The following is a 27,628-nucleotide window of genomic DNA, read 5'->3' as shown; positions in this document are numbered from 1 at the left end:
TGGCTATTTATACTCACTGCTGGCTTCAATGTGTTGGTGCCTCATGAGGAACCCGTCTCAGATCAGTGCAGGAAGACAATATCTTCCAGTGCTTCAAAGCCTTTGTTCAGATTTACTCTGCAAAGTCTGTTCTGAAGGGGTGCATACATTGAGACTATCACTATATCACAAAAAGTTGCTCTGATCCTGAAAAATTACTTTTATTTGTGTAACATAATGCAGGCATGATTCTAGGTTTATATTAAATATGCTAGCTAGACTAATCAGGTTATTTAGATGTTACCAAATTAAGCATGGTCTTATATATATATATATCTATATATATATATATATATATATATATATATATAATATATATATATATATATTTAGCCATTGTTGTTATTGTCAACTAAAACTGTTTTAAAATCATTTTTTGACATTTTTGAATGAAGCTGAAATAAAATGAAATATAAATATTAAAACTGGAATGAAATTGAAGAAATGTCATGGTAAATGTAAATAAATTTAAGTGGAATTTTGAAAACTAAAACTGAAATAATGAATAAATAAATGATATAACAATATTTAAAAAAAAATAAAATAAAGACAAAAGAACATAAAAAAATTACTAAAAGTAAAATTCAAATAAAACCTGTAAATATATAAAAGCCAATTCAAAATATTAAATAAATAGCCTACTAATCAATCAATCAACTAATGACATAGAAAATGCCAAAATAACAGTGGTTTTAGCCTACCTTAAATAAGAATTAATACTAGTGACTATTTAATGAATGAAGGTTGCCTTTTCTCAAGCTTGTAATTTCTAAAGAGAAATCAAAGTATTCTTTGCCTGTGTCCTTGTGTAACATTTGCAGGGGCTTTCAGAGTAAACTGTTTTAATCCCCTGCAAATGGCAAAGTTGATGAAAATGTGCTCAAAGGGTTTGTCATAGGCAATGATCTTCCTTAAACCAGTGTGTTGTACCTTAGTTGTATCTGCTCACTGAACCGCCTGCTTCATTATGTTGGTGTTTTTTTTTTTTTTGTCTTTTGAGGTTACACCTAGTTCCTCATTTTTTTAACTAGGAGCATGGAGGGCATTTTGTTTCGAGGTCAAACCCAGGGATGACCCAATCAAAGATCATCCTCTCTGTGACCTTACACAAACACTTCCTGGATCAGAGGGTAAGAGGGAGAAAGAAGAAGGTGAAGAGGAGATTCAGTACAGGCTAACTCTGGTTGGATCTTTGGCCGTACATCCACAGACCACCATGGGCGATGCTTCCTTGGGTGGTGGCTGAAATACGGAGACCCCGGCTGGGGGAGAAGAACAGAAACCTTGAATTCAATGGTGCTCACTCTCCAGAGGTTAGTATATTTAATACTAATAAATGTGTTACCAAAAAAATTAAAATAAAAACACGGCTATGTAAAGTCTAATGTATTGTATTGTCAATTTATTGTAAATATGTATTCTCTGCTGTTTAAAAGCTGGAGTCACCATCAAAAATATAGTAAAACAGTTATATTGTGAAATGTTATCACAATTTCAAATACGGTTTCGTATTTTAATACATTTTTAAATATAATTTAGTCCTGTGATGCAAAGTTTGAATTTTCAGTAGGCTAGTCATTACTCCAGTCTTTAGAGTCACATGATTTTTTTCAGAAATAATTCTAAATCATGCTTTTAATGCTCAAAGAAACATCTCAGATGATCCCAAACTTTTTGAACGTTAAAGTACAAATGAAACATGTTTACTGAAGAATAATAGAAGAACTGGTGTTAATTATAAGGGGTACATAGAAGTATTATTTTTTAAATACTATGGTAATAATTATTATTGACAATACTGATGTACTATAATATGTTTTTTTATTTTTTTCCTGATGGTACAAGATGCAAGATCAGCCTGTGGTTACTGCAGATTTCAGCCGATTCGGTATGTTGCATTCTGGACACGGCAGGCCCGGGGAAGCTATGGGACCCATTGCAACATATGGTTCTGTTTGATCACAGGCCTCATCGAATCACCAAACTCATTCACAACAGCCAAGAGCCCAGCTATTTCGGCTGTCTGCTCAGAGAGAGAGAGAAAGCAGCCTGCTATGTATTCCGCTGCCAGGACCAGATGAAGGTAAGGGGACATTTTTTTTGGACTAGCAGCATTTTATTGATTGATATGAACTTCAAATTAGGTTGAAGTGCCTGTGCAAGCTAAATTGAAAATGGAATGGACAGCAAGCAACAGAAGCTTATTTCCACCATGGAATACAAATATAAAAGAGGTAATTGCAACTTTATCTCACAGTTACACTTTTTTTCCTCAGAATTGTGAGGTTAAAATTGTGAAGTTATAAACTCATAATTGCAAGTTTACAGGTCATTCTTTCTCAAATTCTGAGTTGAAATATCACAATTTTGACTTTTTCTCTCAAAAATTTAAAGGGGTCATGAAATGAGAAACCAAATTTGCCTTGATCTTTTGGAATATAAGAGGTCTTTGTACCATTAAAACGTCCTGCAGGTTTCATAGCTTAAGACGTCCTCGCCATTATAAACGAGCCATTTATTTAATCAAGCTCTAAATACAGCTCGTTCTGGCTCCATGGTAAGAAGTGACGTCACGGTGCGAAGTGACGTTCCAACCATTTGCAAATGACCGCCTCCAGCACAAGACAACTACGCTCATTTCGTATCGTTGTCGCGCCGCGCGCCTCACAAGTGTTCAGTCGACGGACAGCGAGTGGGTCTGTGTACAGGAAAATTACAATGCCACGCAGATGTGCTCAAACATATAAGGTTTTATCATTGCAAGAGCCATCGCTTCGAATGCATCACCCGCTACTAAACAGTTACGCTCAATCCGCAAATGTTCTGGCTGGGGGTGTTAATAATTGATCCATAAGCGCTGTCGTTAGCCAATCATAACAGTGGGCATTAACACTGAACTCTTAAAGGGGAAACAACACAAAAACAGACTGTTTGAATCAAAGGATGAGAAACAGAGAGGTGGGAAAAATGTCATAATTCACTAACATTTTTAAAAATTAAAAAAAAAAAAAACTATAGTAATACTATAATTGCACCTAGGGGACCATAATAATAAAATAAAAAAAACCATGTCATGACACCTTTAAGTTTACGTCTTGCAATTCTCTTCTTTATTTTTTTCCAGAATATTTAGACAACCATACACATGCAGAGTTCTGCAAGATGTCAATTCACAATTGCAAAATATAAACTTGCAAAACTAAAAAATAAAATTACCTTTTTATTTCATGGAGGAAATAAACTTTGATACCAAGCATTGTCACTATAAGAATAAAATGGTATGTTTGTGGCTGTTAGAACTATTAGAGGTTAACCATAGATGTTATTCTCACATGACTTTGAAGTGAATCTACTTTCAAGCTCAGATGTTTAAATGTCACCCTCCCTCTTTATGGGTGTTGTGCATCTGTGGTTGAGTTTTGTTTAAATAAGACAAAGTACCATAACAGCACAAATGACAATCATTGAAAACAACCATAAAGTCATTTTAAGAGAGTTGTGTCCATCCATGCAAAGCCACCACCACAATGCTAGAGTGTTGCAGGTAGATGCTTGGCCATTGCTGGGCGGTTGCTAAGGTGTTTTGGGGGTTGCTAGGTGGCTTCTTATTATTGGGCTACCCCAATCTCAAGGGATTGATACCATCATCATTTACTCACCCTCATGATTTTAACACCTGTATGATTTCTTTTCTTCCGTGGAACACAAGTTACGTATTTTGGAAGAACATTGGGAACTAAACATTTGAACTGACTTTCAGTTACAGTTTTCAAATGATCTTTTATATTCAACAGAAATCAAGACATGAGGGTGAGTAAATGACATCATTTTCATGTCCTTTCAAGTCAAATAATATTTTGTGAAATAAGAGACAAAATGATGTCTTTATTGTAGCAGTAAACAATTGTGGTTCATTGCAGTGGACAGAATGTTCATGAATATTGATTTGTAGTGATGGAGAGTCTGAGAATAAATTGTGAAGCTTCCTTCATCAACCTGCATTAGTGGCAGGATGTAGATCTAAGTTGTCATGGTAACCATTTCCTGTGTCAGTGAGCCAGCCACAAATGTGGCTACGGACTCCTGGTGTCTTTTTATTGACGTGGTAAACAGACCGAGAGACAGAAAAAGAGATAGACAGGTGTTTATGTCGCTGTCTTTTGACCAGCTGTTACTCATGCACTCACACTTTCCAAAATCAGTGTGTGCGTGCAAGTTTGAATGTCTGAGATATCTGAGATCATAGTGGTGTTCCCTCAGCTCTACACACACTCCGTGTTCTTTTTTTAAACTGAAAAACAACAGTTGAATGTCCTCTTCATTTAACCATAAATTATCAGCTTTCATGTTAGCTTTTCACCAGCCAATTCAACCACATACTAACAAAGATAATTCCACATCTTTCATGTGAGACTGAGAACCCCACAGCTGTGCTTCGGCCTTTGGCTCAACAGCTTAGCATACACCAAATACCTTTGTATCCTTCATGTTGTTCATAATATCTCTGTAATATTAGAGTGACAGCTATAAAAATAACAAGTCAAATTTAAGCTATGTGTTTTATATGTAGTTATGGGTAACTTAAATTCGTGATGAACAGAAGAAGTGACAGATCTTTTCTTAAATATTGTGATGTACATCTGTGTGTAATGTATTATCAAAATGCAGGGCGATGACTTGGTTGTGTCCATTGGTGTTGATTGGATTATGAGGTGTGGCCTTTGTGCTTGCAGTTGATTTCAGTTGAGTTAAAAAGTCAGAATAGCAAGATAGAAAGTCAGAATGGCAGTATATGAACTCAAGATGTGAGTGGTGAGTTTGTATCCCGTAATTCTGTATTTTTTCTTTCAATTCTGAGTTTATTTCTGGCAATTGCGAGTAATACAGTCCAATTCTGAGGAGAAAAACCACTGATGTTCTCAGGAATTCTGAGTTCATATTCACAACTTCTGAGAAAAGTAAGAATTTCCAGTTTATATCTCGAAATGTCTAATTGATTTCTCATAACTGTGAGTTTTTATCATGCATTTCTGAGGAAAAAAAAAAAAAAGTCACAATTGCGAGATATAAAGTCGCAATTACTTTTTAATTTTATTCAGTGGTGGAAATGGGCTTCCATGCTGATGTATGGAAATGAATTACACAGTTTATGGAGCGAATCATGTTTTTCGGGAGGTGGAGGGCTTTTTAATAACACTGTGTGTCGCTTATTTTAATATTAAAATGAACTGGACCAATGATGATTCTGAAGGGAAATTGCCCCCCCGGGACCCTACTGTTGTTATAGCAATGACTGACAACTTTTAAACACATCGGATTGACAGATAAACTGCACACTTTTATCTGAGTGTTGTTTTTTAATTTATGTAGATATATTGTAGATATTTAAGTATGCTGCGTTAGGCATTCAGTTTAACAACATTAAGTTAAAGAGGATAAATGTTCTTGTTTTACTCTGTCCATGCATTAGGAATTGCATGTGCAGTTTTTCTAGCATAACTTCTTAGGTAATGTCAATGATGATCAGGTTGCTTCGAGGAGGCCAGAACTACAACAGCAGTGGTTACATATAAATATATTTTTATTGTTTGATCAAATTATTGCTAGGGGACAATTCAGTAATTCGCTGGATATTGTAGGAGACATGTCCCTAGGATCCCTACTACATTCTGCACCATTGTGCAAAAGTCCTGGGTTTACAGGAGGTTAAAATTAGAATATAACTTTACACAAAGTTATTTAGTGATTTTGTCAAACTAGTAGCCATGCCACATGTATAAATATGTTTAAGTCTTGTGGCTATACTTTAAAACTGATTGTATTTTAACATTTATTTCATATTAACATTATCCGATAAAAACAAGATATTATGGTATTATTTATTTTGTACGCCCTTGATGGCTCATGTATCATATTTATCATAACTTTAAGGAGGGAGATTTGTGTTTGCTGGTTTTCTAGTAGTAAGGGAAAAGAATTAGATGATATCCGTTACAGTATCAAGGTACCGGATCACTTTATGTAGGACAGAGAGAGAGTGGGACACGCAGACGAGGACACAAATTGATTTGAAATCATATAAATACCATGTCTCACTGGATATATTAATTTAGTTTGGAACTTTTGGAGAGTCACTTTTGTTCCTGTTCGTGGTCCAAACTCTGACAGCATATTACGCATTTAAAATTGTAAATAACGATTGTTGTTGAAAACAATCCACAGATGCTCTTTGAATCATTCTGGAAAATACTGATTGTCAACGAGTGCTTGTCATTAAAGCAAATTCATTAATACAAAGAATTCTAAAATGTATGTTTATTATTTAAAAATGTTTGGAAATTGTTAGGCTTATAATTTGCAATTAAAAAATAAATAGCAAAAAATGCGCTTAATGTTTAATAGATATAATTTTGTAATGAAAATATTTATAAAATGAAAAAACTATATGTTCCTGCAGTCCGTCAGTATATACCGTGTTATAATTTTATTATTTGTGATGAAAAGTATTGAGAAATACAGACAATTAAAATGCTATATGTTTCTGCCTGTCAACGAGTACAGGGATTTTATTCAATCCTATCTGCCCACAATGGTGGTGGTCAAATCTGCACCTTGGAAAATCCTTTAACGCCGCATGAAGAGTGAATAAATATCTTAGCCAACAAACCTTATTAATCTTAACCCTAGTTTTTAAGTTCCACTAAAGTTAGGTTTAAATTTATTACGGCAACTAGATTAAATGCACTCCCTTGCCCATAGGCATCTAAACGAAACTTATTTTAAGCTCACAATTAAACACTTTTCACCAAACAGAAACATTGTCAGAACACCTGGCTGGAAACAGTGTAGAGGATGTTATTCTGATACTCAAGTGCAGTTTTCTCCATTAATTAGACTCTACGGCTAACTTACCGGGGAGTCCACATCCCAACCGAGCGCCGTTCAAACGGCTCCAACACCCAAACCCCCACCACACAGACCACACACACACACACACTACAAACTCCCAGTATTTCACTTTCTCCATGAGATCTGGATGGCTGAAAACGATGAAAGCGCGCTTCCACATCTTGCATTTAACTGCGGAGGGATTACGTGAAAAGCGAGCAGGAGACCGTGAGTACCTTTATGAACTTGTTTTGGAATTTGTGTTGGTTGAAAAAAGTGTCCTGTGTGTGCTAGCATGCGTAATACTAGTCGGTTAGACCACTAATGAAGTTTAGAGAACATCATACCCCACAGAAAAATAATTAATCCCTGTGTTATTTCTTTAAATTGTTTCGTTTTCCCCTCGTGAAGAGAGGCAATATCAAGTGTTATATATAAAGCATTAGCGAGTGTATGTAGATAGGTCACTTTCTTTGTAAAGTTGTCGCTTAGTATTTTCTGTTTCAAATCTTACCGAGCTGCCTATCTAGACTGCATTTCTGGGCGTTGATTCAAATGTTCATACGCGCCGAAGGGCATCACAATGCTGTCTCGAGGTTAGGTAGTTTCACTATAATAAATTTTGAGACAGACAGCCAGTCTGTCAGTTTGCTAATAAAATATTTAGTTCGCATATATTATGGTTACTGTCAAAAAGTAACGTTAGTATTGTACGATTAAGGTGTGCTCTACAATACAATTCTAAATTAGTCTATGTAATATAAAGACCGTAAATACAGTTTTGGTCATTCAGTCAACTGTTACAGAAGCTGTTGTACGGTATTTATCTGTATGTAGGAAGATATTTTTAACTTGTTGAAAGCTGATTTTTGGAGTTGGGATAGCTAAAAGCAGTGTTTTATATGTAGTTAACTAATACAATGTATTAATGTTGAAGCAAAAGGGTGGTGCAGTTATCAGTAAAGTGTGGCTCATTCACACACAGAACTCATGACTCTCAGGCATTGTGAAGTGAGACTGATGGAGTGTCAGGTGTGTGTGAGAGAAAGGGACGTCAAGAACAAGGGAAGTGTGCATGCGAAATGCCAATCCATAAAAGCAGTTTTTTGCTCATGAATGAAGGCAATAAATATAATTCGACTTTTTCTCCCAGCTTGTCATATTGTGTTGTGGTTCACTTTTTGTAGTGTCTGATTGTCTGGCCTTTATTTACATTGCGTTGTGCTTAGTGTAGCTCCAGTAATTTGGGGTCGATCAGGTTTTCCTGTAGTGTTTTCGTTTTTCGTGCTGTCCCGGATATTACCATTCATAGATAAATGGAACCATCTGAAAGATCTTAGGTCTGTCGTTGTCACAAAAAAAAAAATTTCAGTACATGTTCCCACACTTACATTATCCACCGCATGTGACCGCTGCTCTCTACCTCCTCCAACCTTTTGTAAACAGTTCTCATCAATGTATACCTTCCTGTGTATGTGTGTACTTTTGCAAGCTTTTAATTTTAACAGTGAACACCTGTCGATTTTGTGTGTTTTTTGTACGTGTTGGTATCTAGTAGCAATAGTTCATATATGTATTTGATGGTAGATACAACCATTGCTGCAACGACGATTAAACATTTATGGGGCAGCAAGTATAAACAAAAAAAAACCTAGTAAAAAGAGGGTTGAATCATGTTCTGAAAAAAAACGTGTCATTTGACAGTTCACACTATTGTATCAACATATTGTATAAAATGAAACCATTTCTAAACTTAATAGTTTGATAATACTAATAGTAATAAGACTAATTCTACTAAAAACTATTATTAGTTTTTTAAATTATTTGATTAAAATATTTAAATTAAATTATTATGCATAATTAATTAATTGTTATAGAACTCTTATACTGCTGGAAAATATTAGTGTTAGTTGTTGAGTTTTAAAGAAACAAGTTTTAATTATTCTCAAATTTGTTTTATAAAAATAGACGTTTGTACACTAGTAGTCTATGCCTAATTATTCGTATTTTTTATTATCTTAATTCAAATTATGAAATTATTTTATTTGATAATTATTGGTTCAGTTTTAAATACACTTTTATTAATTTTAATGACAATATGATGTCAGTGCTCGAAATGGTGTATGCCAACTACCCGGATATGGAGTGTTGCTTGCGATTTTGATCTGCTGTTATACCTATTACGAATTATGCCCTTTACGTTGAGGCATGGGTGTGCTTCAAATATAAAATATGACAATCATCATCTACGTATTTCCTCTATATCTACTCCTGTGACTTGATGACCTCAAGTGCCGTGGTGCTCGGGACGCAGGGAAATGTTCGTGAGTCATGGGGGGAGTTGGGGTTCTAGGGCGACACTGCTGTTGAAAAAAGTCTAATAAAAGGGCCAGTCACAAAATTTTATTGACAGATACATTTAATGTAACTGGTAGTTGTTTTTTTTTATGGGAAAACGAACATAGCGGGGGTTTCATCAAAGGAAAGTACTAATATCGGGGACATTTTCGCCTGGTTGTTTGGTCCAGAGGAAAGGTCCCTTGTCCGCAAACAATTTCCCCGTATTGGTGTGTATGTTTCTGGAATAAATTACAAAGCTGGTTATTTTTTTTCCAGCCAGTGGGAATTGTGTGGCCCTTTTCCCAGACTCCCTTGGGTTCTTCTAGCTCTAGGTCCCCCCTCCCTTGTCTCTAGATTGGTAATAGGGTTTGGTGTGGTGCAATCAAAGTGCTGAGACAATCTTTTTTTCTAGTTTTAATGGATATGCCAAGAGCTGTGTTCTAACAGCTGTATTTGTGTCTTACCCAAGTTGTTCATCACTTAACTGTTAAGTATATGTAGATAAAAAGCCCAAGAAGCATTTCAACTTGAGCTCACTGTTTGACTGCTTTAATTGTTGCAAGGTGAACCAATCTTGGTGTCTCCCCCACCCCCCCCCCCCCCCCCCCTTGTTTGCTTATAATAACCTGATCTGGACCAAGCGGTCTGCTGCTTTCACACAATACTTCCACTGAGGGACAGTAGCTTGTTTTGTGTGCTCGGAGGGTTTCTTGCTCTTGTTCGGTGTTCAGGCCAAGCGGAAACGTCACGGCACTGGAGGACGTTTCTCTTTTAAGATTTGGACTTACGCACTGTTTCCAGCCCTCCTGACTTCCTCTGTGTGTGTGAGTGAGTGTGTTTGATTACGAACAGACCCATGTGTTTGTCTGTCCTTAAGTGTTTTTAGAAGGCACGGGGCACAGAAAACCGGGGCTTGTTCTTCACGACTGAGAGGGATAAATAACTAATAGCACAATCATAAATTTGAAAAGGTGTCTTGAAAGTCACAATACAAAAAACAAAAAAACACAAAAAAAACACCTCTTAATATTTTTAATAAAAAAAAAATGGTCCATTTTAATTATCATATTTTTTTTTTCAGTTGGGATGTTTTCATGAGGTTTGACCCATGAACGCGTGCCAGTAGGGTTGTAATGACAGGCTTTGTTAGCCTTTAAATACTGGTAAGCAGAAAACCTCCACACAATCAAACACGTTGTTTACCACAGCCGATAAAGCCATCCCCAGAGGAGACGAGAAGAGAAGGATGTAGGAGAGTATGAGATATTGTATAAACTTTGCTGTGTTACTAAAGAGGCTTGATCTTTCCTAGAAGGATGTCACGGTGCGGCGCTCTGAACTAAACGTCATTGTTCTGAAATCAGCAGGGGTCGGCAGGCGAGCCAGAGTCAGCCCTAGGTCCCTAACAAAAACAGAGGAAACCAGCTAGAAGGGAGAAGTGAGTACAGAAAAGAACAGAGAAATCTTTGAGGTACTCCCACAATTAAGGTGGGGACCCTCTTGAAGGTACAGGAAAGTAAAGTTGAGTGAGGACGTAGAAAAGTGAGATACGATGGGATTGTAGGGAGAACACAAGACAGGTACCGGTCAGGTTTGGACATGCCTTCTCTGCGCGTAGATGGCTGAGTCAGGTTTGGTACTTAAAGTGTGTATGAGAAGTGTTTCATTGTTAATTTATGATCATAACATTTTTAAAATGCGAAATCAATAAATTACACTGTGTGGCTGACTTTGTTACTGTTCAATTGGTATGACAGCATGGGTCCCCATTGTTGTCTTCCTCAGGTAAATCGTCCTTGAGAGTCAAAAATTTGAGACCCTTGGAAGCATCTCAAACTGTATTATGTGTTTAGTTAGGTCGGAGTTTGTGAACGTTCCAAACAGTACTAGAGAGACATCATGTTCTTGCGCTATCCCTCTGTTTTTTGATCTAGCAGCCAGTACTAGTACCTCTGATGCATCCTGACTGCAACAGGCTGGTCATGCAAGACAAAAGCCTTGGTTTGCTACTTGAATCTACAGGTCATTCTGAGGAGGACAACTGTGTGGGCACAAACACATATGCAAAAGTGCACTCTGGCGTTCAATGACGGAATAACAGCAACAAAATGCCTTGTTTGAAAAACAGGAAAGGAACTGAAAAGGTTACATTAAATTCGTTTCCTTTACGCTCCTTCTCACATTTTTCACCTGTTTTTTTTAAGCGTGTGTTCCAGACGGATCTGTGAGCATTTCATAAGGAGGGTTGATTAAATTTCTTTCCTCGTTTCACAGAGACGGCGCATATGTGTTTCTTGTATATTGTTAATTCTCTTCTATAACAAAACAATTGGGCCAGAAAATTAACTCTCGTCCCGACCCTGTTATCGGGTTTAGCCAAGTCTAAATGAAATATTATACCGTTGGATATAATCTATGCTTACATAAATAGATTACAGGCAGTTTGGGTGCAACCACCCTTTTAGCAAGGTAACGAGAAGATTTTTAAAATTAGATGAGAGATTAACTGTGCGGCTTAATTGAACACAGATTATTACAACTAAATGCTAGTCAGGTTATTTCTGGGAAGTTGTAAAGTTGTTAAATCTTTCAAAGCTAGGTTCAAAGTAACTCTGTGGGTGTGCTTTTTTGGGGCATGACAGAATGCTTCGTGTTAAACGATAGGTCAAGTTTGGGAGTCAAGACGGGCATCAGTGGCGAGTCAACATGAAAACATAGAAGCACCTTTGACAGGTGACTGTTCAGCTTAAAGGAATAGTTCATCGGCCAAAAATGAACAAACTGCTAGCAGTCTAGCTCCCCCTTTTTTGAATCTTGCTTCAATTGTAACATTACATTCCCATTTCTACTCTTATTGGTGGTACAAGTAATCATCAATGCACATTATACCACAGTAAAAGAAAATGGCTTTGTAATCGTTTGCTTCAAAATACATACCCAAATTGATACATTTATGCCTTTTGGCAGATGCTTAAACCTGAAGTGGACTTCCATTTTCGTTTCAAGGTCTTACATTATATCAGTTCAGAGCATCTTCCCTGGGAGCTACAGCACCCAGGTGAGCCTTCCGGTGCTTTGTCCTAGCCTCCTAGTGGCTTTTCTGTTTGAGATACATGATTAACAATACGAATAATTTGTTTCTACTTTTTTAAATTTGTGGTGTTTTGGCCTGATACGTGTGAGGTAGGGCGAAATGGGCCCACAATTATATAACGATATTGTCCAGAATCCTTTGCGATAATGATTTGATCAAAATGACATCAATAGAGAAAAAACGAAAACCATTAGGGAACAGAACGTTTTTCTTAGTGATTGCGCAAGCTGGCAGCGACATGTAATTAGTGCAAATACAATAAAGGGCATTTACCATCCTTTTCCAATGAGCTTGTGTCATTGATGACAGACTAGCTAATTTGAAGTGCAAATCTATTGTCATAAGGTGGCAGAAGCAGCATTATAGTGCAAAAGTAGTGACCAGTGTTGGGCAAGTTACTTAAAGGGTTACTTAGGCTGCGTTTTACTCACCCCCGAGGCATCCTAGGTGTATATGACTTTCTTCTTTCAGACGAATCCAGTCGGAGTTATATTAAAAATTGTTTTTGATCTTTTAACACTATATCATTGCAGTCAGCGGGTGTTGCATTGCTTCAGTCCAAAAGACGTGAAATAAAAAGCGCCCTTCCATTAAAAAAACTATCTCAAGCAGCTCTGGGGGGTGAACAAAGGCCTCTTTTAGCATATCAATGTGTTTTTGTAAGAAAAATATCCATATTCAAAACGTAAAAATCACTTGAATCTACCTTGCGCTCACTGTTGTGAACGGAAGAAGTTCTGGGGGAATTATGTATGAGGTCAGCTTTGCGGAGCCGTGTGAGACACTTTTTTTTAATTTTTATTGAAGGGCGCTTTTTACTTCTCTTCTTTTGGACTAAAGGAATGCAACTCCCGCTGACTGCAATGATAGAGCTTGAAAGATCAAAGACAATTTTTAATATAACTCCGACTGGATTCGTCTGAAAGAAGAATTTAAAATTAATAAGTTAGTAAAATAATATTTTGTGGTCATTTTGAGACCCCCTTTTTTGAATCAGGCATGCAAATAAATGCAGCCTTCCTGAGCAGAAAGGAATTCTTTTAAAACATTATAAAAACATTACAGATCCCAATTTGAACACTATGTGTGAATGTTATAATAAATGTACTAATAGAGCTGTTGTAATTATTACCATTATTATTGTCTTACTTTTTAATTTTATTTAACAGAACAGCAGTAGAATTACCATACTAACATTTATGAATGTTGATGGAGCTTTTATTTTGATGGAAACCTGCAGGGAAGTCCTTAGTGCTTCTTTTTGTTGACAGCAGCAGATGTATTAATTATTATTCTCATTACTAATTTGGGAAGATGCACGTTCACATAGTCACATGCCTTGTAAAAATTCATAAAAATGTTACTGAGCAACTGACGAGTAACATTGTTTCAGCCCAGATTTCAACCACGGCTAAAAATACGAACCCTGGCAAACAAGGCAGCGTTTGAACACATGCAATTCAAGCGTTTATTAGAAAACATAATGTTCTGCAATGTATTTAATGAGATGCAGTACTAAACTGTCTCTCGCTATCGGTGCTTGTAATGTTTTTTGCGTCTTTCTCTGACACTTTTAAATGGTTCCACACTGCCGTCATGTTTGCTGCATTAGTGTGTGCCTCTATTTGATCACGTCATGTCATTGTTTTGGTCATGATGAATCAGTATCCAACATAATATCCTGGTCTCATATCCTGAAATTCTGATGATCAGGATCAACTGTCTTCACATAAACATGCACACACACTGACTCATACTACCGAACATGCACACACACTGACTCATACTAGCGCATGCTGAATCAGACCCAGGCATATTAAAAAAAAAAAAGAAAGAAAATGCTTTGATATCTACACAGCATGTACCAAATAAAATAACTAAAACCAAAACATCCAAAACATCCATCTTAGCCAATAGCCAAAGGGTTTGCCCCAGATTGCCTTCATAGTGGCATTTAAGGTTATTTAGCTAATCATAGTACATCTTCACATCTCCATCAGATAGCTGAGGGTGAAGTAAGTTTAAACCAGCGCAAATATACATAAGCACAGAACCAGTTAACTGTGCTCTCTGTCCTAATTTACTAGCCACATTCTTTGTATGCTCACTTTGAGGCCACAAAACATATTTGAACACTTTAAGCCACAATTAAAATATCAAACTTAGTTGCATCTGCAAACAAATGATGGAAGAGTTTTTCTCATAACTAACTTCACTTTTAACCAGTTTGACCCAAGGTCATTTTCTGTTGATGGTAGGAAGTTCTAGTTCACACAGATTTTTCTAGCAGGTGTATCACATACTCCGCTAACATTTGAGAACCAGAAAGCATCCAATTACTTTGTGTCTTCATTTTGATGGTAAACGTGACATACAAATGAGGAACGAAGAAGTTTGTCAAAGAGAGCCGGTAATATTAGTAATCTAGTTGTTTATTAGATAACTAGGAATGATTAGGAAGCATATTTTTTTTTTTTAAGTATGAGTTGTGTGTGTTTAAGTGCATGAGGTAAAGAATGTGGGGGGTAATAATTTTCTCACCCTAATGTTGTTCCAAACTTCCATGACTTTCTTCCTCCTGTAGTACACAACAGAACTGATTTGAAAGAATGTTGGTATCCAAATGGTTTTGGTTCCCTTTGATTTCCATTGCATGTTCAAAAAAATATAATGAAAGTAGTGCTGTCAAACGATTAATCGCGATTAATCACATCCAAGATAACATGCGTGTGTGTATATACTGTGTGCATACCGTGTTTATTTATTATCTATATAAAAGTGTACACACATGCATGTATATATTTTGAAAATATTAACATGTATTTACATGCATTAAACACATGTATATTCATATAATTTACATTATTTATAAATATATTTAATATATAAACATATTTTTCTTAAATACATGCATGTATGTGTATTTATATATACATAATAAATATACACAGTACACACACACACATTATGTAAACAAAAACTTATATTTTGAATGCAATTAATCGTTCGATAGCACTAAATGAAAGTAAGTGGGAACCGAAACAGTTTGGTTACCAACATTCTTTAAAATATCTTCTTTGTTGTTTCGAGATTATGAATTTAAATTTTGGGGTGGACTGTCCTTTTGCTGCTGTTTGATATGTTAATGTCATTCAGGCAACCCACAGTTAGTCAGTTTTGAAAAGAATGGACAGTTTAATGATCCCTACTTGTTAATGCAGCTTGCTTTGACATTTTGTGTATGCAGTATATTCAATATGCTTTTAAGAGACATTTATCTATTCTTGCAACAGAGAACAGCAAGCATGTCATTGCGCATGGTAGTTTTCTGTGTTCTTTTTTTGTTTATTTATGAATGTTTATTTACTTGCCCTTTACAGAGGCATTTATGTGTAAATACAACAAAATTGGTTCAGTACTTTAAACTGGGATTGTCCCAAGAATTTGGGGCCAATGCCACAGTCAGCATCCCAGAAGGTTACTTCAAAGTTCAATGTTTTTGACCCCTCTTAATAGTGTATTGTCCCCAAAGAACCAACATTGGTGGCAATATTATACTTTAAAAGTTTATTGGAATGACAAAAAAGTTAGATTGGGGTGTGGAAACTACATTGACTTTCCTGGTTCACATGACCTATAACATTTAGGTGCTTTAAAACAACTCCAAATTCCAAGCTTGTGCTGTAGCCTGAGGTATTTTCCCAAGTTGTTCGCTGTTTTCTCCTGCGGCCAGCCTGTGTAGCTTTTTGTTTTGTTTCTATGGATGTTGCTGAAATAGGACTGTAACTTAGCTCCGCAATTCCAGTGAAATATTTAAAGATTTGATTAGCAGGAAAAAATAACCATCTGCAGTTAAATGCTGCAGCTGTCTGTGTGCCCCCCCAAAAACAGCCCTTTCCTTAAATGCACTCTACTGGCCCGTTACAGTGAGGTGACCGTTTGTGAAGTAGTTGGTCAGTGAGCTATATCTGACATAGTGTTTTTTTAATACCGGATTTGTCTTGATTAATTTAACTACATGGGTGGGGGGGTGATGAGATACATTAAGTGTAAACACACATCATAACAACTCAAAATTAGCACATTGACTTGCCATTAGCTCAACCTCTGCAGAAAAAACAAAATTCCAGTTTAATAGATCCGTCTGTTTTTGGCCTTGTTAAAAGAGGATCTTTGGAAAATGTCCTACAGTTCTTGTTTTGAAAATGTCCTCTGTGGAAAATCATCTGGTTTTGTGGTAAATGCTCTGGTAGTTTCACTCTTTTCAGTATGATGGCAGTGAGTTTGGAGTGGCCACTGCTTTGTTAGTGCTGGGAATAGCCTTTCCTTTCCTTCGTGGGAATTTAAAGTCATATCTTTGTTACTGTTGGTGCATACTTTGAATACTAGGTCTTTTCCATCTGTCAAAAGTGTGCACCATGTAGGTTTTCTGGGGAGGAGATAAGTTGTAGTTCTTATAAGTTCAACAAAATATACTCTTTATAATATTCCCAGCCACTAAGAACATTGTGAGGAAATGGAAGTGTGGTTTATGGTCATGAGAAATTATTATAGGAATTATTTTTAACTAAAAAGTGTAATATTTAGCAGTGGACAATAAAATATTTATTATTATTTAATTTATTACTTGATTCTAATATTTATCACTCCTGCTGATGTTTAGACAGCGGTTCTTCTATAGTGACATTTACACTCAGATTTTCCGGTAACGCTTTACAGTAAGGTTCATTAGTTTAACCGTATTACCTGTATTAGTTAACACCAAACTAAGCATGAACAACACTTCTACAAGCATTTATTCAATCTTAGTTAATGTTAATTTCAACGTTTACTAATACATTATTAAAACTCAAGAAGTTTGTATTTTGTTTAACAATTAGTTAATGCACTGTGAATTAACATGAACTAACAATAAACGACGTGTATTTTCATTAACTAACATTAATAAAGATGAAAACTAAATACTGTAATAAATGTATTGTTGGTGTTGTAAGTTTTGTGTTAGTTAAATAATTAACTAATGTTAACAAATGCAGTCCTTATTGTAAAGTTTACTGATTTTAGTTATGGTAATATATGAAAGCTTATGGAATCATGTTTCCTCCAATCACATCAAAATCAGAGCTACTAAACTAGCAATGATATAAGTTTTAGACATATTTTTCCCAAAACTGCTATTCATCCATATACAGGGAAATTAATAGAAATTAATAATTATGGGGACATTTTCAATTTTTATAATCTAAAGAACCTTTTGTGCAATAGAAAAGGTTTAATGGATTTTATGGAAATGTGGATGCCACTAAAGAACCTTTATAGAAGAAACTTAACTTTTTAAATGCGAAGGGCCAAAAAACAAATTTGATTGATGGGGTAGGTCAAAGTACATGTAATGTTGGCATTATATCCAGCGCTACAGTATATTACTGTTATTAATTTTTTTTTTTTTTTCAAAATTTCAATTTAACATTTTTAAAGATAAAACAATTAAAAAATAAATGTAAAATAAAAATAAAATTAAAAATGTATATTAAAAAAAAATATTTAATTATTTTTGAATCAAACTCATTTCAATCAAAAAATAAAAATAAAAAATGTGAAAATAAATTTTACAATTTCAATGCCATGTTTTTCTCCAACCTTTTTTCCCCTCTTGATGTAGTATGGCACTGCGGGCCAATAGTCATCCAGTTGTTAACTTTGGCCCGTGGGCCCTGCTTTGAATCTCTGCTTTAGAGTGTGTAGCTGACTAAGAATAGGGCTTTTCTTACTAGTAATATTTTTGTGATGCATATCGGGGGTCAGTGTGTGATCATAAAGGGGTTAGTTTACATTGCTTACTTGAAATCATTCTCTTTTTGCATCTGTCCTCCAGGTTCCACAGATCATCAGCACTCTCAGGCAGGCCGGCAAAAGTTTCTGCCCGACAAGAAGACACTTCCCTCGTCTCTGCCTAGCAACGGCCAGGCAGATGCCTCCTGCTCCACAGCAACGATGGCTGATGCAGCAACAGCCTTTGCCAAGAAATTTGAGGTGTTGTTCTGTGGGCGAGTGGTGGTGGCCCATAAGAAAGCACCACCTGCACTAATAGATGAGTGTATTGAGAAGTTTGGACGTGTGAGCGTCACAGGATCACTTGCAGCGGGCATCAGGCGGGCTTTCTCGCTCAATCAGTTCCAATCAACATTCACGTTTTTAGATTCTCAACCTAATACTAGATACAGTATATGTACTAAATTTAACTTTTGGATTTTTCTCTGACTCTTCATTGATGTAGAAAGTACTTTGTATTGTGATTAATTTTGCATTAGGTTTTTAATTTTCTTCTTTTTTTATATTAACATTAGGGCTTTCAGTCTATTAACATATTATTCAGTTGATTAAATTAATCTTGCAATCTTTGCAAACTGCAGCAAAGCACACAAGTCACTGATAGTCTCCAATAATTAAATAATCAAATATCTTCCCCAAACTCTATTATATTATATATATATATTTTTTTTACATTAAATAACATATAATATGTCTGCTTTTAATATATATATTATATCTGTTATCATAGCTTCATTTTCATGGCCATTCTCCCCCATCCCGGTGTATTTTGAAATGTTCATTTAAAAAAAGATATTTCTTTTAATTTAATTTTGTTCTTAATAGATTTTTTTTCTTTCAGATGGTGAATGGAACACAAACGAGGGAGCAGACGGAGGAGGAAAGCGACCTCTGTTTTTTAAAAGAGATCAGAGTTTGCCATTTCTGCAGGCATTGGATGAGAACGGCCTCTCAACGGAGCTCCAGCGACGGGCATCAGACGGAAGCCACCGGGGTCCAACCCACTAGCTTACAGGAGAAACAGAACCATGCTGTTCACGGTGAGTGACGCACACTCTCCACCTCACACATGCGCCACTATAAGCAACTACAGCTCTTTCACCTTTGTTTATCCATCTGCGTGGTGGCACTTTTATGGTCATAGCACTGTGAAGCATCAATCAAATGTTTTTTTTAATGTTCTTACTTTTATTTTCTCTCTGTCTCCCTCACTTTGAATTGCACGTTCCTCACCCCCATGTGGAGTGTGAGATGGTATGTCAATGTTGTAGCCTTAAGGACATAGAGATTCTCTTGAAACAAGTCTGTGCTAAAACCATCACTGCTTCTCCTTTTCAAACAATCTGTTCACTTACAGTAGCCCAAAAATCACACACAAGTCATAAATTAAAATGGACAATTATTTTTTGAATGGAAATTTGTAGTAATTATCATAAATGATTTAACCATGCACGGTTTTATTATTTTTGTTGTTGTTATTATTATTATTATTTTTAATCCTCTTTCTCTAATGATGTATTCACAAGCCTGAGGGCGGGATGGGGGCTTCTCCCCTCCAGCAGTCTTTCAATCACGTGAGATCGCAGCAATAGCCAACGACAGTGAGATCCACAATCCATTCAGTTCCTGATGGACAAAATCAAGTCCCATCCTACTTTTTTTCTCTCTTTTGGGAAGCTGGTTCACTCAGATATACGTCACAATAGGGAAGAAAAGATGACCACCACCTCTGTTTTCATATACTGACGTCATGTCATTGCATTACATCACAAAATATCACACCAATTGCCATTTCTTTTAATAAAATATAGTACACTTTTGAAATAAAATATTTCCCATTTAAAAAAAAACTCTGTTATGTTTTAAATTATACACATATACAATTCATTAGTTTGGGGTCGGTAAGATATTTTGATTTATTTGAAAAAACTTTCTTTTGCTCAACAATTTGTTGTGAAATTTACAACAAAATCAGTAATATTGTGATATAATTTTACAAATCAAAATAATGTTTTTCTACTTACATTTTTAATTATTTATTCCTGTGATGTAATACTCAAATTTCAGCAGCCATTACTCCAATCTTAAGTAACATTATCAGTATTAAAAACAGTTGTGCTGCTTGCAGTTATTTAAAATAAAAATCAATCAAAAAATTATTTTTAATTTTTTTCTTTAATGAATAGAAAGTTCAGTTTTGCAGTTATTTGAAATAAAAATTAATCAAAATAATATTTTTCTTTCAAAAGAAAGCCAATTTGTACTGACCCCAAACTATCTAAAGTTACAAAATTTACAAAATGATAAAATATATTAATCATATAAATAACCATAAATAACAGACCAATTAAATAACAAATAATTAATCATTTGTTTTCCTTGTAGTTTGATTGGTGCACATGATTATGTGAGGGGTTGCACACTTTCATATTGTCATAGTCTGATCTAGAAGCACACGGAGTTCAAATTTGGACTGTGCTGTGTCATTTATTGTTCAACGACGCACACAGCAAGCTACACATATTGTTGGCCAAATCTGATTAGCACTTCCTTTTTCTCTGACAGGAAGCTGTCAGCTGCTCAGGAGGAAATTACCTAGCATTAATGATGAGCATCACGGTTATCAGTTAAAAAATAAATACCAAGTTGCCTGCAGCAGCAGCCCCAGTTTTCTGAAACTGCATTGCAGCCACTCTGTTCCAGTTTTGATTGTTTGGTCTTTTCTTCATAAGGAAGTCACACCAAATGTGTGGTGAAGTGTAGGCTAATTGTGTAATCTTTTTTTTTTTTTTTTTTAGAAACTGTGTGTAATCATCCAAGGGGGAAGAAATGGTCACAATGTGTGCATGTTTTTTTAATGTTCTCTGAAGATGTGAACAGTCTGTGATCTTACACACGGTGACAGTATACTATAGCCTGTGCCCATAAATCAGACCAGTGTTTTTCATACACTCTTTTCATTGGCTGTGCTGCAAAATACATTATATTTAAGCTGAGTTGTGAGTTCAAAGTCTGAATTGAATGTATTATTATGTATGACCCAGTCTCTCATGTCAAAAAAGACAACACACTTTTGCTGGCTGCATGCAGAAAGCAAACATACAGCGACAGTGTTGTGATCAAAGATGATTCTGAATGAACATTTGACAATGATTTTTGATGCAGTAAAGTTTACAGAAATGCTTGGTTCTGGTTGGTCAGTCCTTATATATCAATCACACCGCAAGATGTGCTCTTTCCAGATTCATTCAAATGCAAATTCTTATTTATTGTAAAATGAAAACTGGAGAAGTTCAGTATTAATAGTAGGCCTATGGTAATTATTGTTGTAGTCTATGTCTTGTTGCTAGAACAATTGTTTTGTACACTGTAATGGATTATAAGAAACGCAGGTGAGATTTTAAAATGGTTTCTTCTCAAAATCAATATTTCATGTCCTATTTATGTGGTAAAAAGAGCTGGTATGACTGTACAGTATCATGTTTGAAACTTGTACTACAGAGGAAAACTGGAGGCGGGTCGAATATAATTGTTACACAGAAATCTATCTAGTCTCATGGAGCAAATATGTGTGCATGGTCATCTAGTAAAAACTAAAACACACACACAAAACATACTAATTTGAATTTTAAACATGATATTTACACTGCAAGGAGAATTTCACTTTCCATCCTTTTTTTACCCATACACAAATATTAATTTATGAATTTAGTCTGTCTGTTGCAGATTGGCCGCTCTCAGATATTTCTGTGAGTCCTGACACATAGAGAAGTGGCCATAGAGAAGAGCTTCAGAGAGATTTCTTCTGTTCTCAGGTCTGTTTGATGATAGGCTGTTTGTGGCAGCCAATTCGGTCTCTTATGTCAAACATAACGGCTTTTTCTCAAACAGAAAGTCTGATCAAACACAATCGGGCATGATTGAGCAAGATTTGAATTGAAATAGCTGAATGAAATCTGAAAAGAAATCATCCCTTTGTCTTTACGTTTGTCCAGACCGTTATGTTTACAGTTATGTTTATTTAAACAGATTTGCCAAATCAGGTATTGCAGCCTGTTAGTGGATGCTTCACAATATTAAAAGTTTCTATTATTACATTTATTAGTTATTTCTTTTGAATTTTTTTGAATGAAAAAACAAATTTGCTTTTATTCAGCAAGGATGCATTAAATTGACCAGAAGTGACAGTAAAGTCATTTATAATGTTACAAAATTAATTTCTATTTTCAAATAAGTGCTGTTCTTTTGAGCTTTTTACTTAATCATACAATCCTGAAAAAAACTATCACACTTTCCACAACTGTGTTCAACGTTGATAATAATAAGAAAATGTTTTCTTGAGCACCATGAAGGATCATGTGACACTGAAGACTGAAGTAATGGCTGCTGAAGATTCAGCTTTGCCATCACAGGAATAAATTACATTTTAAAATATATTTTAAAAGAAGGAAGTATTTTAAATTGTAAAAATATTTCACAATTACTGTTTTATAGATCAATGCAACCTAAGTGAGCATAAAGAAAATCTCATTCAAAAAACATAAAAAATCTTACTAACCCCCAATTTTTAACAGTAGTTTAGTTGTGTCTAGCTGGCCCCTTTAAGTTTTTTCCCCTTATGAATTTATATTTGTACTTTCTTTAGGGTATTCGTCATGTGGATCACTTTGGCTTCATATGCAGGGAGTCGGTGGAACGCGGAGGCTGCCAGTTTGTTTGCTATGTTTTCCAGTGTGCTAACGAAGCTCTGGTGAGAACCATGGATAAATAGATGAGGAGAGATGAATACATTGTTTCAGTCTGAAGAACATATTCAGAATAGTTGCTTTAGGAAAAGACAACAAAATTTATGTTCTTGTTCGGTCAATTGAGAATGAAAATACTTATTTTCTTATGTTGCTGTTTTTAGCACACAATGTACAATGCACAATTTTTTATGTACATAAATATTTTGTTGCATGTTTACAAATACTATATCATGAAATTATGAAATTTTACTTCAGTGAATTTATAGCTATAAATAGTAACACTTCTACAGGATGCAGTTATTGTTCTCTAAACTCTTTCCAATCTGTCAAGTTAGACACTTACAGCTGTTCTGTGTGAATCTCACTCTTTAATGTTTAGGTGGATGAGATCATGTTGACCTTGAAACAGGCCTTCTCTGTGGCCGCCCTCCAGCAGAACAGTAGGACCCAGAGTCAGCAGTGTGACAGTTGTCCCCTACAGCAGTTGCACAAACTGTGTGACAGAATAGAGGGTGAGACATCTACTTTTTGTCATCTTACTCATAGCTATCACGTTTTATCCCTGTATCAGCCCATTCCTTATTCTTACTGTATTCCTTTATTTTTGCACCTGTCAGAGGTTCTGAGTAACAAACCTTCTAGTGCACACATTTATTACCAGATTTTCTAGTTCACTAAGGAAAATAGCTCATCCAAAAAAGTACAAATTCTGTCATCCCTTCTTTTTTTTCTTGAATCATAAAAGAAAAATCATATTCCTTTTCCATACCAAAAAAACTATACACTACATTAATGTTTTTGAGAAGTCACTTGGTGCTCACAAAGGCTGCAAAATACAATAAAAACAGTAATATTCTGAAATATTTTTAAAAGTATTTTTATATATAAAAAAAAGTATATAATATCTCTGTGATGCAAAGCTGAATTTTTAGCAGCCTTTACTCACTCTTCAGTGCCAAATTATCCTTCAGAAATTATTAAAATATGGTAAACTGATGCTCAAGAAACATTTCTTATTTTTATTAAAGGGGTCATATGATGCGATTTAAATTTTTCCTTTCTATTTGGAGAGTTACAAGCTCTTATATTGCCATAAAGAAGATCTGTAAAGTTTGCAAAGACTAAAGTCTCAAATCCAAGGAGATATTCATTATAAAAGTTAAGAGTAAACCACACCCCCGTTACAAAAGGATCATTCTAACAGGCATAACTAGATTTGCATAATGCCGCCCAAATGTTCACGCAAAGAAAGAAGGCGTAACTTTTTTTTCTCTCTGTTGCCGCTGCTGCCATGTCGTGGAGTCGCTGTGTGTTTCGTTGTAAAAGCGAAACTACTTTGTTTGGCCTTCCAAAAGAGGACACGACTAGAAATCAGTGGTTAAGTTGTACAGAACAGTCCAACCCAAATATTCCGATGTATTTTCGATGTGTGCCTGCTCATTTTATGGAGGATGAGGACTGTTTTCCCTGAACCCAGTAGCCTGCAATGCGTCTGTGGTACAACGGCTGTTTCTATAAAGATGGGCAGTTCAAACTTTGCAAGGACAGTCTGGCGCTTCTGACTCAGCCTGTAAGTAGGTTTTTTATATTTAAATAATTTGCCAATGAGGTGATTCAAACCCTACGCGGCGTTTTGAGCAGTCGAGTAGGCTTGTTATTTGTTGTTTCTCAGATCACAAATGAAGACATGGTTTTATGTTTATGCACACCACGATACGCATACGCAACGCGTTAAAAAAGACAGTATTAGTCATTCTAATCAGTAATTATGTCCCCACTGGATGCAACCAAATGCCTCGTTTGTAATGGGGTTTTATATTGTGCTCTAATCCACGTCTCGTCTAGTGATGTCCGGATCACGAACGAATCTTTTTATTCAACCGGATCTTCTTAGTGAACCAGTCGAACCAGTTCACCAAATCAAACTGAATCGTTTGAAACAGTTCGCATCTCTAGTATGCTCTAATCCACAAATTACTTTGTTATTCGGTTTATAAACGTGCCTTACACTTCCTCTGACGCGAAATAAACCAATATCTCGAGTTATTCAGTTACTCCTAACAGTACATTGACTTGACTGCTAAAAGAGAACCGATGATGGGATGTGCACGAGCAGAGCCAGCTGGACTGAGGGTCTTGTGCTGCTGACCTGGGAGACGGCATAGGCCCTTTCCCAAATGGAACACTTCATGTGCACTTTTGGCCATGCGGACTTACCATGGCTGACGCGTGTGTTAGGTATGGTATCGCATATGTCCGTTAAGTCCACGAGACCGTTATGTTGTCCCATTCATCATTTTAGTGTTCAAAAGGGTGCTTGCGAGACTCAAGAGGAAGACCCCAAGGGTTTCGGGTGCGATTTGGGACAGGGCCATAGTATGTTAAGGGGCATAACATTTCCGTCACATGCTTGAGGTATTCGGCCAATCACAATGCACTGGATAGCTGGCCAATCAGAGCACACCTCGCTTTTTCAGAACGATGAGCTTTGTAAAAATCAACGTGTTTCAGAAAGGCAGGGCATAGAGGAGAAACAATAATGTACATAATATGGAAAAAAATGTGTTTTTTTGAACCTGTAAAACGCCAATAAACACCTTGCCATTTACACCAAATACACAAAAATATGTTCTTTTTTAGCAGCATCATATTGACCCCTTAATGTTGGAAGACAGTGCTGTGCCTAAATAATATTTTGTAGAAACCTCTTTGAATTTATTTTTAAATCGATTTTTTTTGTCACAGAATGTAAAAAGTAATGTCAATCTTTTGATCAATTTTAATTTAACGCATTCTTCCTGGATAAAACTATTGATTTATTTAAAAACACATTTTACTCACTATAGGCATAACTTGACTTTGAGCTTGGCGGGGCCGATTAAGACCAATTAAGCAGTTTATATTGTAAAATCTATGTTTAGGTTTTGTTTTTTGTAAATTTGGATGTACAGTAAATAGTCCTCTTCCTGACATAAATGTAGTATACCAAGCCACTACAACGGAGCGTCCAGCGGATCACTTTTATGACACTATGCAGGTCTGGAGTCGTCAAGCACGGCTTCTTCATCTGACTTTATTTTGGTTAGGTCCAGATTTCGTCTGCAGTAGTAAAAAACAGTGAATATGCAGATATGCCAGAATTTTCAAAAATGCTACTAACTTATGCAAAATGAGATTAGGGAACACATTGCTGAGTTTGATTTCTATGTATTTATTTACAAAAATAACAATTTAGAATGTATTAAAATACGACTACATTATATGGACATTTACTTTAATTTGTTGTCATTTTTATTAATTAAAAAAAATACTTAAAATCTTTCAGTCACTTTCATTTGCTACAAAATACACCCATGTTACCGACCCCAAATTTTGTTATTATTGTCATATAGTCATATGGACTACTTTTATGGTATTTTTTGCTTTTTTGCACTTTTTGGCACTTATCACCCCCTTGGTCAGCATACTTTTATTTTATGAATTTTCATAATATCATCTTTTGTGTTGCATTTAAGAATGGAAATCATATAGATTTGAAATAAAATGTAAGTTATGACCAGAGTTGTAAGATTTTATGTGAAACACTCCGGGGCCTTACACACCCACACTACACACACACACACACACACACAAACACACATAAATAATGGCCGAAAGAATTGAATTTTTTGACTATTTTTTTGTATTCAGAACATGATTAGTAGGATGAGAGATTTATTTATTTCAGAATTCTGTGGGATGCAGCGGTGCATACTTGTGTTTGTTTCTTTGTGCATGACATGACTCTGTGTTTATGTTCAGGTCTTCATCCATCCAAAGCTAAGCTGGAACTGCAGAAGCATTTGGCAGGTCTGGATAATCAGGAGCAGGCAGCTGTGTTTGAGAGCACCATGGTGAGTTCAGTTATTCCAAATTTAAAACCGCTATAACAGCAACTACACAAATACGATTTAGCTCCCTCCGTGTTCTTAGGATTAGCCAGTGTGTGTCAAATCTTTAAGTGCGGCATTTCAAGGAATGTGTGTTCTGTTCAGAGGGTGCCTATCTGACTGGTTGTAAATGAAACCAGTTAAGTAAACTCGATCTAGCATCCTGAAACTACACTCAAACTGATGAACTGCATGACTAAACATCTTTTCTGCATGATAAATGGACTGATATCCTCGGAGCATCTTTGTGTCCTAGATATTTTACTTTGTGGCAGACGTTTGAGATTTAATTTCAGACTTGAATGGTGCAACTGATGACTGCAGCAATTTGTCTTTTGCAAATATTATTTTTAAATATACCCCTTGATTTAAATATATTGATTTTTGAACCGACCCCTTCTTTCACATAACTTTTATATATGTAGTAGTTTTGGTCCTCAGACTAGACTTAAATTGTTTGTTTTTGTGAAAATATTGTAAGCTAAAATTTGTAAAAAATGCTGAGTATTTCTTTCTTTCTCTGGCTCTCGTAAATTTACTTCTGGTTGGATTTCTCTCTGACCATGTGTGTTCTGTAAGATCGATGATGCCACCTCGATGGAAGTTTTGCAGAAATTAAATAAACCATTGGTTTATGTGTTTGAACAGGAAAACGCCAGGCCTAAGTCAGATCAGGAAGAGAACGAGTTTATTGTGTCTATGTCTAAGACGACTATATGAGGACAGACAAAAGACACACACCTCACACACGATGAAGG

The 27,628-nt window shown here is 35.7% G+C and overlaps 1 pseudogene; it reads left to right on the top strand.

Annotated features, from left to right (window-relative positions):
• Nucleotides 1–913: 913 nt before the first annotated feature.
• On the top strand, nt 914–27,628 carry LOC122136035 (annotated as a pseudogene).

The sequence above is a fragment of the Cyprinus carpio genome, chromosome B1 (assembly GCF_018340385.1).
Source record: "Cyprinus carpio isolate SPL01 chromosome B1, ASM1834038v1, whole genome shotgun sequence".
Classification (NCBI taxonomy): Eukaryota; Metazoa; Chordata; class Actinopteri; order Cypriniformes; family Cyprinidae; genus Cyprinus; species Cyprinus carpio.
The sequence above is the reverse complement of the archived record's forward strand: the minus strand, read 5'-3'. Positions and strand labels throughout refer to the sequence as shown.